The sequence below is a fragment of the Microtus pennsylvanicus genome, chromosome 9 (assembly GCF_037038515.1).
Source record: "Microtus pennsylvanicus isolate mMicPen1 chromosome 9, mMicPen1.hap1, whole genome shotgun sequence".
NCBI classification, from domain to species: domain Eukaryota; kingdom Metazoa; phylum Chordata; class Mammalia; order Rodentia; family Cricetidae; genus Microtus; species Microtus pennsylvanicus.
In genome coordinates, this window is record NC_134587.1 from 73,723,597 (window position 1) to 73,740,580 (window position 16,984).

The following is a 16,984-nucleotide window of genomic DNA, read 5'->3' on the forward strand; positions in this document are numbered from 1 at the left end:
AGCTCCTTTAAGAGAGGTTTTCCTGATTCAGCAGTAGCAGAAGAAAACCTGCGCTGCTTTGAAATGGCTACCGCTTCCTGGGCTGCGGCTTCATCGGCCATGCTGCCAGTATGAACTCTGACAAGGTCCCGCTACTGAGCATTAATTTCAATGGGGTTTCTGAAAAAAGTGCTACAACTTGCTTAATGGCATAGACTGGCTGTGTGCCTAAAAATGAGGCTGTGAGCATGGCTCTCAGAGGCAGCAAACAGCTCTGTCATGCTGGGCTGGGCAGGGCAAGCAAGCAGTGCCATAGTTCCTCACAACAGAAAGGTGCAGCTTCCTGGCTTGCTCCTCATGGCTGGCTCTGCCTTCTTTCTTATAGATCCCATGACCACTAGCCCAGGGATGGCACCACCCACAACAGAGTAGGCCCTCCTCCATCAATTACTAATTAAGAAAATGCCCTATAGAATTGCCTGAAGCCTGATCGTATGGAGGCATTTTCTCATCTGAAGTTCCCTCCTCTCGGATGACTTTAACTGGTATCTATCCTCACAAAGTGTTTACAGAATACCTCATGACCCTTGCCAGGTAGCAACAGACAGGGCTTAGCTGCTCCTTGTCCTGGCTAGTGTTATGTCAAGTTGACCCAAGCTTAAGTCACCTGAGAGAAGGGAACCTTACAACTGCACCTTTATTCTAGGGTCTAGAATATCGCATAGAATGCTACCATTCTAATCTTTTGCTTTTGTGTCCACATTTCAAAAGCTTTAGCTATTTGAGTAACAGCACCCATTGGTAATGCAGCATAGTAGCATAAATCTAATGCTGCAATCCTAAAGAAGTATGAAATAGAAACAAGTAGGTTGGGAGAAGCTAAGCCAGAACCCTGGCATACATACCCCATTGAAAACTTGAATTAGCAATGCCATCCAAAGAAGGTTAAGAGCAGATAAAGACGCTTGTTTTTTTTAAAAGAATACGATTTGGTCTTTATGTAAACCTGGGAATTTAAATAAATTTTGTAAGTAAAATTCTTACTTCTGGCCATATAGGCATAACTTCTCCTGATTTGTCCTCATGCCATGAATAACTAGAATGTCAGGGAAATGACAGAAATCGGTTTCATTTAGACAGTTGGTAATAAGGTCTGGAGTATGGACCAGGAAGAAAGGTAAACAATTTGGTGAGCTCTCTGTAACCCTGGGTCCAACCTACAGGCATGTTGCCACCCACCATCACGTCAGTGAGAATGTGTCAACAAGGCCACAATGACTGAAGTGGAAGGTGGAGAGGATGCTGGAATACAAAGGCCAGAGTCCCTGAGTAGAAAAGCCTGCAGTGAAGAAAGAAGTTCAGAACTCTGTATCTAGGTCCATTTAGCTGATACATGACAAACCCGACACATGTAAGATCATGTCATTTACTGCATAAAATCTACCACACTGAACAAAAAGTATTGGAGAATTTTCAACAGGAGGAAGTCCTAGAATTTGCACAGAACTAGAAGACAATATTCTCCATATTCAAGAATATGGAGAGGAGCACACATAATACGTTGAATACCCAGGTGCTCAGGAGAAATGCCTGAAGAGGCATCCCTTGGCAGCAGAGTAGAAATGTCCCCAGGGCATGGCCTACCCATCCCCCAGCATTTAACAAGGAGTCTCAGAAGGATTATGCTGTCCTGAACAAAGTTCAGCATTCTTTAAAGAAAAACAAGGTCCAGTCACCTGACTGCAGAATGACACAGGCGTCAACACCCTCCCTAAAAATAGTGCAGCCTCTGAAAAAGCGGGGAAGTGGAGTAAGCAGGAGAAACATCTGTGGAATGTTGCCAGACATTTGATTGCCCTGTGACTCCCTGGGACTGTGTTAATAAAGTTAACCTTGAATCAAAGGCCAAAGCCAGAAATAGCTCTAGAGAAAAAATAGCTGTAGAGAAGCCAGAAACACGAAGAGGATGCCCAGGAAGGAGCAGGGAGAGACCAATTTCATGGTCTCTTCCATCTCAGCTGTGGGGAGAGAGAGGAGCTTGCTGGGACGGATGGTCAACTGGTTGCTCCTCTGTTGTTTCTTTCATATATCGGGTTTTTACCCCAATATCTGACTCCCGAATCTGTATTGGTAATAGAAAAACTTAAAGACAAGACCTGTTGCCCAGTGTGGGCACAAGATTATGTGGTGGCTTCGGAAATTGCTACTTCTCCCTGCCACAGCAGCCATTACTTGGCTGCTTCCCAGTCTTTATTGGTAATGTAACAGCTTAGATGAAAACAACAGTGGACTGAAAAGAAGCATTCAAGATAATGGAATCTGTGGACTTTTTTAAATATTTATTTATTATTTATTATTTATTTATTTATTATGTATGCAATATTCTGTCTGTGTGAATGCCTGCAGGCCAGAAGAGGGCACCAGACCCTGTTACAGATGGTTGTGAGCCACCATGTGGTTGCTGGGAATTGAACTCAGGACCTTTGGAAGAGCAGGCAATGCTCTTAACCTCTGAGCCATCTCTCCAGCCCCTGTGGACATTTTTTTAAATGAATTTATTTATTTTATATCCTCGCAGCAGTTCCCTCTCCTTCCTTTCCTCCCAGTCCCTCCCTCCACCCCACCCCACCCTTTTTCCCACTCCCCAGTTCAATCCTCCCATGTTTCTGCTTAGGAAATGGCAGGTTTCCCATGAGTATCAATAAAACATGGATTATCAAGTTGCAGTAAGACTAAGTACCTCCCCATGTATTAAGGCTGGGCAGGGTGACCCAGTATGAGGAGGAGGGTCCCAAAGTTCCTTAAGAGAGTCAGAGACAGCCCTTCTATCCACTGTTAGAAGTCCCACAAGAAGACCAAGCTACATAACTGTAACACATATGTAGAGGGAGGCCAAGGTCAGTCCCATGCAGGCTCCCTGGTTGTCATTTCAGATTTTGTGAGCCCCTGAGAGCTCAGGTTAGTTGATTCTGTGAGTTTTCTTGTGATGTCCTTGACTCCTTTGGCTCCTATGATCCTTTCACCCCCTCTTCTGCAGAATTCCCAGAATTCTGCCTAATGTTTGACTGTGGGTCTCTGCATCTGTTTCTATCAGTTGCAAAATAAAGCCTTTCTGATGAAAGATGGTCTAGGCACCAATCTGGTCACAGGGAAGGGCCAGTTCAGACTATGTAGGCGTTAAGACAGGGCCAAACATACTGTAGCAGGTTTAAGTGGAAATAATGAACATGGGGTGGGGGGGGGGCACCATTGGACAAAATAAAGAATGGAACATGCACAGCTAAAAGTCATGAAAAGGGGGAAAGTCCATGGATAGAATGATCATCATGTCAGCAACTGATTGGATGCTGCCGAAGATCACTGACAGCTGGAAGGCTGAACCACAGAAACCAAGCAAACACCATAAAAAACAGAACAACTGAGAGTATAATCCAAAGAAGCAGTGACCTGTGGGACAAAAATAACAGTCTAACTATCCCACACCTCAGAAACAAAAAGAGATGGCCAGAGAAAAACTACCTGGAGAAATAATAACCAAATAATTGATTTAAAGATTATAGAAAACTATCTACCAATAAATCTGGGAAGATTGATAGGTACCCAAGAGGTGTAGGAGCCTCAACATGCTTCACAGCCAAATTACCACAAACAAAAGACAAGACAGAATCTTAAAAACAGCCAGAAGTTAGTAGACATAGAACAATAAGACAAAAGGGACCAATACAGGAAATTGTGGCTATCAGCAATAATAGAAGCCAAAACTACCAACAGCAACAGCAACAAAAAAATCACCACCAATTGGTTTACTAATACCAAATGGTCAGCCCTGAAAACATGCAGACAAGCAATGTGCACAGGCTAAGCAGGTTACACTTACATATTAAGGGATATGTTTGTACATATTTACACATATATGTAACAACAACTAAAGAACAAAAAGAGGCCATAAATTTGAAAATGAACAAGGGAGGGTATATGGGAAGGTTTGAAGGGAGGAAGGGAAGGGGGAAATAATGTATCTTAAAAAGGAAAAGAAATAAAAAGAAAAAAGAAAGCAAAACACCTTTTAAATGCTGAAAAAGGCTATACTTAACAACCTCCCTCTAGCCCTCTAGGAATGCAAGTGATAGACACCAGGTGCGTGAAAGTCTTCAGGTCTGTGGCCAGGTGTGGACTGTGGGAAGGAGAGAAGCTGAAACGAAACAAATCAAAGCACATTTGCCTGAAGAGCAGTGATAACCAAGGTTGGTCCCATGAGGACCTCAGCAGAAAGCATGGCTTCCAAGACAGTAGCCATTGTAGAGGCGAGAGTCTATCCCAGGAGTTCCCATATTTGATGTTTAACTAAGCTTAGGGTGTTAACAGATACTTCCCTAGCATTCTTTAGTACAAAATAGCTAGCAATCCAATGACTGTCCTTTTTCAAAAAGATTAATAAATCAAATTTATAAACACTTAGAAAAATTTTTTTAAATTAATGGATTTTGGTGTGGTTTTGTGCAATTGGCCTTCTTCTCATTCTGGGTACGTGGTCTCCCTATTGCTGCTGGCATTTGACAAGGTATTTTCTTCAGAGTGTATCCAGCTGGTTTGTGAAACTTGGATAGCACTCGAGTCTCTAGATTATCAGTGGAAATTCTGTGTGCAAGGACCCTGACCTTTGGTTCCAGAAGGCTAGTAATGCCCTGTTTACAAGCCTGAACTGATGCGGCATGAGAAACTGTCCCATGAAGATTCCCTTATGTCCCTCGTGTTTGCTAAGTCTGAGGGAAGGGGGTGGCCTCAGCATGAAGACTTCCTGTTTGCTTTCCCAGAGACCTGTGAAGGCTTTATCTGATCACTGAAGGACCCCTTGTAGTCCTTGCTTTTTCTCATCGTTGTAACACAGCTCCCCACAGATACTACTTAGGGTGATATCTTTTGACTCCCACTCGCTGGGGTGTTTCAGTCCATGGTAATAGGAAGACACTATAGAGTATTGGGAGTATTCAGGGAAGGGGCTCCATAGTCCACCAGGAACCAGAGCACACAAGCTGGAACCAGATTTGATATGACTCTTGAAAACCTACCCCAGTGGCCGGATGCTGCCATGTAGGCCTACCCTCTTAACTATTCTCCCACCTTTGAAACAGCATCACAAGGTGGGGGGACCAAGTGTTTTAAACGCAGGCTTGTTGTTGAATCCAGATTCAAACCAGTTTATGTTCCTGCAGAGACAGTGGCAATTCTTCACACATGATGCTGTTGGGATAGAAGGTTAAACACGAACAGTTCACCCTGAGAAAGCAAAGAATGGTCCTCCCTACCTGGCTGTGTTCAGTCTCTGGGCCCAGTTATCATACATCCTTCCCAGGGCCTGCTTTTACCCAGGGACAACAGCAAAAGTCACACTAATGATGGCTTTGTGTTTGCCTTACTCTGTACCATCTGAAACTCCCTACAGAGGCCACTGAGGACCCAACTTGTTCTTGGCAGTCACTGTTGATGGAAAATTGCTTTCATTGTCCCTTGGCTAGGATTTCCCTCCCCCACTCCATTTTTGCTGTATTTTTGCTGTTTTAAATTTAATGATGTCATTTATTACTCTGTCATCACCTGGATTGGGGCTTTGGTTGTTTACTTGCTTGTTGTTTAAAAGTCAACACGTTCACAGATTTTTTTCTTTTCCCTTTGCGCTGGGTAAATGGAAAGAAGATAGATTTCATTTTACAGGCCTATTTTCTAGGTTAATGTCCTTCATGGATCTAGATAACGTGTAACAGTTGTGACAAAGATAGGAAGAAGGCATGCTCCCTATCTTAAGACTGCATTTTCTGAAAGAGAGTTGGCCTCTTTCTAATTGCTAAAGACACCCTTCCTCACTCCAACCAAGCACAAGCTGACTGAACTCTTGACAAAAACTTAGCAAGGGATAGAGGAAGAGGTTAGAGTTAAGTGAAACAGCCTGGAAACAATTGCCCGGTCACCAGTAATCTGAATGGACAGAGAATATACCATACGAGCGTGCCATTAAGACTCAAATCGAATTATAAGTCAATATTAAGAAATACATAGATTTGGGGGGTAAAACTCAGAGCTCAGATTCCAGGCTAAGTTGTAACACAAATGCCACGATTTGTTATGGAGTTGGTCATGGAAAAGGCAAGTATCGGTATCGGGGTACATTAGTAAAAAGCCAGTGGAGGGACTCTGGCCAGCTGGAGTGTGATGGGAACAGCTCTGACAGGCCTTGCCTTTCTCTCCCATTTCCTCTGCCTTGCTAAGAACTGTTAGATTACATCCCCAAAGCTGGCCCCCAAAGTCTATTCTCTTATTTGGCCAATCTCTCCTCCTGAGGCTGACTACCAAGGTCTAGCTATCAAAGTACTGAAGCCCAGCAATCAAAAGTCCCTTTTACTCACCAAATTAATACACCAATTAAAATTAAACACACCTAATTAAACCCTTAAACACATGGTTTCCCCTTTTATAAACTGCCATTTTCCCATGCATCACATCTGTCTCCTCTCTGTCCCGTCCTTTGTCGTTCCCCCCACATACACCCTTGGACAAATACCCCGACCTCCTCTCTCCTGTTCCCTTCCTCTTCTCCCTCATCTGCTATTTCCTGTCTTTTCCAGGAGGCCGTGTGTGTCTGTGTGTCCTTGCAAACACCACTTGTACTGATACTAGCTAGTGGTTTGTAGTGATGATAATATTAAAAGCAGGCCCTAAGGTTGTATCTTTTTTTCCCCAGCCTGACTGCACTAGTTAAAGTGTTATGACACACCAGGAAGTTGGTTCCAATTTTATCTCCATTTTTCAGAGGAAGAAAACTGAGCTGCGTAGTTAAATGGTGTATTCAAGGTCACAAAGAAGATTCACAAGGGAACGAAGAACTAAAGGTGCCTGGACTGCCTAATCCAGTGGTTCTCAACCTGTGGGTCACGACCCCTTTGGGAATTGCAGATCAGATATTCTGCTTATCAGATATTTATATTACAACTCGTGACAGCAGCAAAATTATAGTTATGAAGTAGTAAAGAAATGATTTTATAGTAGGGTTGTACCCACAACATTAGGAAGGCTGAGAACCTCTGGTTTAATCTCTGCTTTCCTAAGGTTTAGTCCATTTGTAGGTACAGAGAAGCCGGCTGCACAGTTGAAACGACATCCATATGACTGGTCTCTAGGACCAAACGGAGTCACCAGGATGGGAGAAACCAGGACCCTGAAAAGTCCTTAGGAATTGGATGAGGGTCACTAGGGCCAAGGAGGACTGTAAAAAAAAAATTCCTCCCACAAGACACTGTTTCTGTGATGACTGCACACTTGCAAGGCTCAAGTTAGAATATACAGCATGAAACGAAGTTTGAAAGTGGAGCAGAATCTCCTGTTGATCCTGAAACCTTGACATGTGGTTGCTGGAAGAAGCTGTCTGCTGTGTGTGTTGAGGGAAGCAAGTGGAGACTGTCTAGTTCATGGACATGTTTGATACTGAGGTTGCTTGCAGTTATTCTAGTGTCTAACAGGAGGGACCAGGGTCTAGAAGGACCCCCAGCTGCCAGCAACACACACACATCAGAAGCACTCACAGACCTATTGCATGGAGGCCTTTGCTTCTCTCACTGTCCACTGACTGCATGCATCAGGCCCCTGTCCCTGCAGCATCTCATTAGGCATGGGGGAGAAAGGCCATAATGCTTACCCCAAAGCCATGCCACCCTGTCTGTCTTTCAGGAACCTTAGAGAGCTCCTTAAAGAAGTAGACGAGAGCAATGTTGTCTGAAAAGGGATGACTAAATGTGTTCTGAAAGCTAAAGAAATTTTTAGCTGAAGTGCGATGAGTAAAAGTTTTTTAAAATTCACTGATTGCAAAGGAAATCAGATTCTCAAACAAAGTTCTCACAGCCCCAATAAATATTTTCTTCTTGCAGTTTTCTTACTCTAGTTCTGCTGGAGAGTAGTGTTTGACCAAGCTTCTTGATTTCTTTCTTTCTTTCTTTGTTTAGATGTATTTATGTGCATGAGTGTTTTTCCTGCATGCATGTATTTCTACCACCTGTGTGCAGTACCTTTAAAGGTCAGAAGAGGGTGCCATATCCCCTGAAACTGGAGTTACAGATGGTTGTGAGCTACCATGTAGGTGCAGGAACTGAACTCATGTCCTCTGCAAGAGCAACAAGTGCTCTTAAACTACTGAGTCATGTCTCCAAACACTACATTTTCTTTTGCTGTTAGTCAGATTTTTCTTTCAAGAACCTAAGTGTTGACTCTGATCCATAAGGATTAGACAGTTGGCAGTAGCTGCTTCTGAAACAGACCTCTCAAAGCCTGATACAGCTTCAATAAGTCCCACCATTAGGAGGGCATTGGGTTCTGATAGAGTTTACAGGAAATTCCCACTGCTTTGTGAATGGTCAAGGGGAGAAACACACTAAATATTTCCCAAACAGAATGTCAATTGCTGGACTGACTGGGACATACTGTTTTTTTTTTGTTGTTGTTGTTAGTTTGTTTTTGGTGTTTTTTGTTCTTAACTTGTCTGTGTTTAAGGAGCTAGGAGATAAGAAAACAGGATTGGGAAGTGACCTAATATAAATAAATCATTCATTCTCTTAGTCAACATGTACAGAACATCTACATGAAAGTACTCCTCCAAGCCTTAGACATATATAACAACCAAAAGGGACAATAATTCTGGCTACCAGATAGCTTGTAACAATGGATAACAAGATATACCTTTCATACCTGGCTATTTCTTCTTTTGTCCGTTCCAATCCTATAAGGCTAAAATCCTTACTAGGGAGAGCCAACTATATCAGCAGAGCAATAGACAGCCTTGACCCCACTCACGTTAGCATCAGTCTGTTAACTGTGTAAAATGTGTTTCACCAGAGTAGAAGCCCAGATTGAAGCCTCCTTCACACACTCAGTGAAGACTGGTTAGGATGGCTTAGGGCTGGAGCCTGGGGGGAGGTGCCCTGAGTGGAGCCCCACACAACAGATCTAGATGCGATCTCTAACTCTTCTCGTCGAATAATGCATTTTCTCCTTCACCCAGTGTCCTCCTGGAGCATGGCTGAGATGGTAGAACATCCCCCAAAGGCTTGAGATAAAGCTAACAAAGCAAACATAAAACTGAAATGCCTACAGCAATTCCAAGCATGTGGTAAGTTTTCAATAAATAGCTATCAATAATAACCAGTTCTTACTGGCTTCCTTCTCCATTACCTTTGCTTTGCCACCTGGGTTGAATGTCTACCTGAGGCAGGACATTCCCCTCCCTGAGTGTCACCTTTCCCCCTGAAGATGGTAGGCCCAGGAACAGCTTCAAGGCAGACCCCAGCCACTGACTCCCAGCGCTCTCACACACAATTCCTCACAGTCTCTGGCCTGCAATTTTGCGGGGTGATTTCTGAAGCCCAGTCCTTTTGAACACACAGAAGTCGAGAAAAACAAAATTAACATTCCCAAAGTATGCATAACTCACGCATGAGGCACAACAATGCATAAATTTCACTGGCAATACAATATATATATATAAACATGAAGTGCATTGGAACTGGAGAAGTTAGGGCTGTGGCTGAGGTCATAAATTTGAATTTCCTGACTTGCTGTATTTTTGCTGTAGCCCAGGATACGGCATTAACATCGCATTCAAACTAGAATCTGCAGCCTAATTCAGAGGCTGCTGTGCCTGAAGACCGAGGTGGCTTTTCTCTTCAGGGGCCTCTTTTCAAATATTCACGAGGATTTAAAGAGAAGAACCCTCAGAAGAAATATTGGTCCCGTGGGAAATGCAGCTAAATCTACCCAGCATGAAAGGATTTAGCTACATTTCTTTTCTAGCAAGCTCTGGAAGCAAGAAACACGCCTCTTTCAAGGGCTCCTTCTCTGAGAGAAAGTGGCTAACATACAGCCTCACCACATCTTCCAGGTAGGTCCTGAGGGGCCTTGCGCCATTGTAGCCCCATCTCTTCAACAGAGAAGGGCACGATGAAATATATAAAGACCAAGTAAATCATCCCTCCAAGTTGATAATTGGTGGGTTTACAGTAGATGTTAGCTCAGTTCTTCTGCAGGATGCAGGAGTTTGTGTGATGACTGAGTCCTGGATCCTTCTGCTTCACAAACTCTGGCAAAGACTTACACCATGGGGGTGGGGTAGGGTGGCTGGTAGGGTGCAAAGCAGGAAGCAAGTGTTCATTGCACTTCTGGCTGTCCTTCCACCTGGCCTGCGTGCCCTGTTTCAGAGGCAAAGCCCAGCGATAACGGCACTATCGTCACAGAGGGTGGGGACCACAGGACCTCATGACCCTGTCCACTGCATGAGCAAATAGTCTTTGATCCTCATGTCTAGCCTTGACAGTTTTGATGCACAGATCCCATTACCAGAGTAGGCCTTCCTCTGAAAGGCTCCCGATTCTTTATCTTGAGCACTCTTCTTTCCTTCGAAATCCCAGACTTGCCCACGAGGAGATTGTTTATCTACAGGAAAAGGGGCCTTACCAGAGACTACAGCAACTAAGGCAGTCGGCAAGATTTGTGTTTGACTTTTTTCTTCCCTATAGTTTATTATTTTTGTATGGATTGTTATAGTTTAAACAATATTTTTTAAATGTTGCATGGGTCCCTGACTCTTGATGGAGGCTGAACAATGAATACCAATCTGATATCAGTGATGCGTGACTGTTCCCTTCCATCCTTTTTTTCTTCCCCTCTCTGTGCAGGGCATGGGCAGAGAGCTCAGTTAGCTCAGTGTCCCAACTCGCCTTAGAACACTTCCAGGCCAACCCTAACACATTTTTTTCCCTACAATTTTGGCTGCCAGAGGACAAAATACAATTGAGACGTACTCTCAACTTTCCGGTTTTTGAAAGTAGCCCACACTAACCTCAACCTCATAATCTTCCTGCCTCCAGTTCCCAAGTCCTGGGATTACAGGTGTGCACCCACACCCTTTCCCAAACGTCAGCCCCTCACCTTATTCAGCAGTCAAACTCAGCTTTGCCAGCCTCGTCTGTGCTTCTCACACCTGTTCTTCCTTTCCTATGTCTACTGTCATGGCAGGAGACAAGCCATGACAGAGCCACACGTGGCCTCCTCCAAAACTTTTCTGTACACTGCTTTTTACTTTCTTGTTGTTTTGCTATGGTACAAATCTTAGACCGTATCTAAACGAAGCTCTTGATTTTCTCTCCAGACCAGTTCTGATACCTCTTCACAGCCTGTGGGAGCTCCTCATTGGCTTTCCTCCTTCCCTGGAGGGAGAATACTCACAGCAGGAGGTAGGAGATGGAGCAGGTGGCACAGCGGTTATCTGCACCCAGTGGGCACTTCTTGCATGAAGAATGAGGAAATTCTTTGGAAAACGTCAAAGGAGATGAAAGCCTAACAGTTCCTTCAGAATAAAAGCACAGGTGCCCTTGCTCTTCGGGCCTCCTCCATCCCGCGTTGTCGTCGCGTCTCCTGCTTCCTCCACTAAAGCCTTCCTTTATTTCACCTTGCAGCCCTTCTCTGCACCATTTATTTTAAATTAGTCTGCCACCTGACCTCTGACAGCTGTCACAAGTCTTTTTCTGTCCTGCCAGCCAGCTCTCAAATAAAGACACAGAGCCTTATGGTTAATTGTAAAAAGCTCGCCCTATAACAGATTTGTTTTCAAGTGGCTCTTGCAACTTGAATGAACCCATTTCTATTAACCTACATTTTGACACATACTGCGCACGCTGCTTCCTCCTTGTCTCCTGGCATCCCTTGCATGCCAAGATTCCTCCTTCCCTTCCTTTTTCTAGCTTATACTTCTGTCTTGCCTCTGTCTTGCCTAGCTCTTGACTGTTCAGCTTTTTACCATACCAACCACAGCAATACACCTCACACAGTGTACAGATATCCGACAACAGACAGCTCTTGTGTTGTCTCTTGGCACAACATCCATCTCGTTTGAAAGGTGTGTCTTACCCTTTCCACTCATTCTGTCATTTTTGTCTCAAAAAACCTTTTTTAAGCATTCGACCTGCTCCTCGTGGCCTCCGTTTCAGTTTTCTTTCTCGTGTCATCCTTGCCCACGTGCCTTGGTGCCTCTTTAACGTTTCTTTTCATTCTTTTATTCACGTTGTTATCTACTGAAGGTTAGTGTTTCTTGAGCATTCTTTCATTAGCCAAAAATCTTCTCTGACCCAATATTATACGTGCTTCAATTTTAGGGTTTGGAGATCTTTGTCTCCCCAGAGATTTACACAGACAAGCACAATTTGGCTTCCTGAAGCCAGGAAGGCATCCACTAGAAGGAAATGGATCCCTAGAAATTAACACACACCATAAATACTGCCCAGCTATTTCATTAAAACTAGAAGCTTTCCACCCGTGTTTGTGCCCCCCTTCACAGTCCCCTTCATGCTTCAAATGCTCAAATCAATTAACTTCCTGAAAAATGATCTTTGACCCCTGAGCCTATTGGCATTTTCCTTAGATTAAACTAAATGATATACCCTGTCTGCTGTTTCATGAAACCAAAACTCTGAACACATGTGGTTTTACTATATATAAGGGACATGCTGGCAAACCAGGAGGTAGGTCCCAGCATCTCTTTTTAAAAAGTGTTCACCAAATGTCATCATTTTCCAAATCTCATCTTTCTCTAGTTTTTCTGGTTTGCTAATGTCTACCTGAAGATTGGGAGTGAAGCTGGTCCCAGTTCTCCAGGTAAATTTAGCAGTGCTCACTGGGGTGGGACTCCATCCTCTCTTGTAATAAACACATTCTGTCCCAACTCATCCTGTGTTTTCCCACTTATGATTCATGCCGAGTTGCCAACTAGAGTCCCAAAGTCTTTCTCACAATTATCGCTATTAAAAACACATTTCTCACATCTTGAACTTGCACAGTACAGTTCTTTAAAAGGAATCACAGTTCCCCTTGGTAGGTTTGCTCCAGTCTTCCAACAAGAGGACGTGCCTTCTGTTTTGATCCCGACTCATTAATCTCGTGGTACAGGCTATCAACTCACAAACTAAACTATAGTTAAAACCAATTTCTCGACAACAGATGCTCAGTGAAGAAACTTTCCAAACAGCCTGAAGCAACACAGACAGAAAACAGGCTGCAGTCGCTGGTTTTTTATAACTCCAGAAATTCTCTTCCAATACAGAAGAATATAGGTGACATGAGGCAAAGGGGAACAGACTATTTGGCGGCCAGAGTATGGGGACGGAGCGGAATAAATTTAAAACAAGTCTTATGAAACATGCACACCAAAATGTCCCAGTGAAGCCTATTAGTTTTATCATGATCATTTAAAATCAATTTAGTTATTTCAAAAACAAAAAAAAATTATCTCAAGAACATAGGTAAATATTCCACTTTGTTCATAGTGAGACCCTTATGGTAAGTGGATTGATAATTTGAGGCCATTCTGAGCCATATAGTAAGACCCTCTCTCTCAAAAAAGCAAGATCAAGAGATATAGTTATGGAGTAGAGCTCCTGCTTAGCAAAGCATTCAGGAGACCAGGGACGGATCCTCAGCATTGCAAAAGGAGACAAAATGGAGCAATTAACTGAGAAATCCACCGCAAACTTATCAAATAATAGGTTTCAGACATTATCTTTCCATTAGTTTTGAAAATATCCCTAAAAAATATTGGTTTTTCTGTCTGTCTGCTTGTGCATTGCTAATGTTCTCTGTGAGGACCCAGAAATGAAGGCATTTGTTAAGAAAAAAGCATCTCGTCCTCCTGGAATTCTCGGGGGAGAGCAGGTAAAGATTGTATTAAACCTTACAGTATCTCTTTGTAGCATCCTCCGATTCCATACATAAATTAAAAATTTAGTTAAAACTTAAAAGTTAAAATTAAATTATTTCAATATAGCCTGTCTGTTCAGTCCTTCTGGTGTTGGATGATGGAATATATCTAGACCTAAACCACATCTCAGAGGCCAGACGCCTTTAAAATAGTTCATCCATTTTGAGCTTTGGTTTCTTCTTTGCTCTGTTTACTGTATTATTTCCGGTTTCAGAACGTTATCGTGTTTATCAGGTGTGGGCAGTGCAGTCTCTTCTCCGACACACTGTGTTCTTCTGAACACCCGTGGCTTCCTCTCCCTTCTCTGTTGTATACTTGTGATTACCTCCACACTACATCCCCGAGTCATTCCCTTGACTCTGTTCACACCATGCCATCTCTCACCTTTTCTCTAGACCACAAACTCTTCATTTTGCCTTTGACCTCATACTTAAAGAATCTAACTTCACCTTGTGCTTTTTCCAATATCAAGTACACTGTAGGGACTAATTCAGGTGATGTGAATTACTATGTCAAGGAAAATTTTACCAAAAAGAAAGGTTGCTTCTATTTTACTACCATTTTACTCTGTCTTGTGTAAATTTGGTACATAATTTTCCCCCAATATTTTTTATTTAAGTCGAGCATCCATTATCCTAAACACCAGAGATGCTTGGAGATTGGAATTTTCTTTTGGGATTTTAGGATATTTGTATGTAAAAAAGTGAAATGTCCCCAGATGTTGTAGGCTATTGCAATGCCCCTGGTCACCCTTCAGAACAAGATGGTAAGACCCTGTTACTAAAGACACTGTGTACTTGGATCATATAACACATGAAAATCAAGTTGGCACTGACTTGGAGGCTCTGACTTGGCTGTCTAGCTTCCTGGGAGTACTACACACACTACCTGAGGAGAAAAGCAGCTAGCTGTGGACCATGTGAGCTATAATGCTGTCTGGCCTGGCAACACATGTCACCTGCCACAATGGTGGCATAAATATTATGGGAGGAATCAACTGCTTTTTGATTGGATATAAGGCCTGCTCCACAAGATAAAACCCATACTTGCTACCATTATCAAGCCAAGAGCCTATGGCTAGACAAATGATATGGACAGAACATTATGTTGCTATTCTGTTAAATGAAGACAGTATTAAACCAATTCCCAATGACTTATTGTTATGCCTGTAAATTAATATAGTTCTCCTTACTTGCCAGAAAGGCTTCTACTTGGAGTAGATGGCACTAACACAAAGACCCCATATCTAGACAATGTGCAGAGAATAGCAGGTTGGATAATGGTCAGCCCAAAGAGAGCATATCTACCATCCACCTACCTCCAAAGGCTCTGAGATCATTGTAGTAGGGGCTGAAGGAATGTAGGACCCAGAGACGGTGGATAACTACAAGGAAATGCTATCTTCAGATATAGCAGGACCTCTGCACAGAAGAACTCACAGTAGCTGTGACAGTGTACCCAAGATCTGTGCGAAGGATGTGTAAGCAAGGCATAATGGTCAGAGTTGAGGTGACAGTGACTGCTGAAGGTGGAGATGAAGGTGGGAGACAAAGGCCAGAGTCCCTGAGTAGAACAGTCCGCACCGAGAAAGAAGCTCAGAACTCTGTGTCTAGGTCCACTTAGCTGATATCGTATGACAAACTCAACACATGTAAGATTATCCCATCTACTGCCCATTCATTTTAAAAAATGAAATTTCTTGTAATGGAATCCAAATGCAAACACAGAATTCATTTACGTTTCATATGCACCTATGCACATAGGCTGAAATTAATTATAGATAATATTTTTTACCTTTTAACTATTTGCCTTTTAACCATGACTGAAGCCAGGTGCAGAATTTGTCTTTTGTGGCAGCATGTCAGATTGTGTGAAGTCTTGGGCTTTCGCTCCTTGGGTAAAAAATGTTCAATCTATGTTAAAATTCTCTCTGATTTATGATAGGGAAAGAGGAAATTTTCCCTTTTGTGTCTATGAGCCAAGATTTAAGAACCTCTGTACAATATACAATATATTCCTTGAAGCTTTGTGTGTGAGCTGTGCTCTGGTTTGGTCTACTCCCTGTGAATTAAACCCTTCCACATGCATTCACCGCCTTCAGCATTCTTCCTCAAAAATACTGCCCTGTGACATCCAAGGTGGACTCTTTCAAATGACTTCTCACTTGAAGGTGGGTTTAACCTACTAGAAATTGACCCATCACTCCTAAGCCCCAAGTAGACTTAGTAGTCAGAGACACTGTTCTCAGCCAGCCCTCTCCAGTGATAGTCCTAATAGGAATTGCTAGGAAGGTTCAGTTCTACCATTTTGTAGCTGAGATGCTGAGCTTGTGAGGAATGACCCAGCAGAGTTCCTTAAAGGTTTTATCTGAAGTCCTTCTGTCCCTAGATTCCAGAAGTGTGCAGACTGTCTCACAGTGAGAAAAGACACTCAAGCAGCCATGTCTCCATTATACTTGCCAGAGCCTCCAGTTTTCTCCACCACATCCTGCATCAACACGGTTAGAGGGTAATGACATTCTAGATAAGCACTTCATGCATCCCCCAGCCTCTTTCAACAGACAACCAAGCTGTCCAGGTCTTAATCCAGATGTAAAGCCTCCAGGCCCTCCTGGGCCCCTCCACCCCCTCCTGCATACTTACATTTGGGATTTGTTAGTTTCACCTGTACTTCCTGGGCAGGTCCTCTCTGAGGGGAGAAAGAAATGGCCAAGGTTGCCAGCAGTGTTTTCATTCACTCTTGATTAGCACGCCTGATAAGGACATGGGCGAATGAGGTCATTGGAACCAAGTAGAAAGAAATGAGGCGTCATGGTGAGTAGTGAATTTTGCTTTGGAATGCTTGGGTTCCCATATGTGCCCCGCCATAGCAGGGGTAGATGTGATTGCTAACTCTTTCCTTCTCTTTTGCTCTATGGACACATTTTCCTTGCTCTTTCCTATGTCAGACAACCTAAACTATTCATAGTTGCTTATAAAGTTTCTGTATGCCACACAAGTCTCCAAAATGCTGGAAAGTGTTTTTTTTTTTTTGTTTGTTTTTTTTTTAAAAAAAAACCTTAATAGAAGATCTAGGAAATGCCCAATGACCTCCTATCCTTTTGGAATTTAGAGATTAATGGAGGGGGGTTGAAAAATGAAATTTACTAAATCAGATCCCTTCTGATTAAACTGTGTGATTGTTGTCTAGTTTTTATGTACTAGAGGAGATTTCACTTGT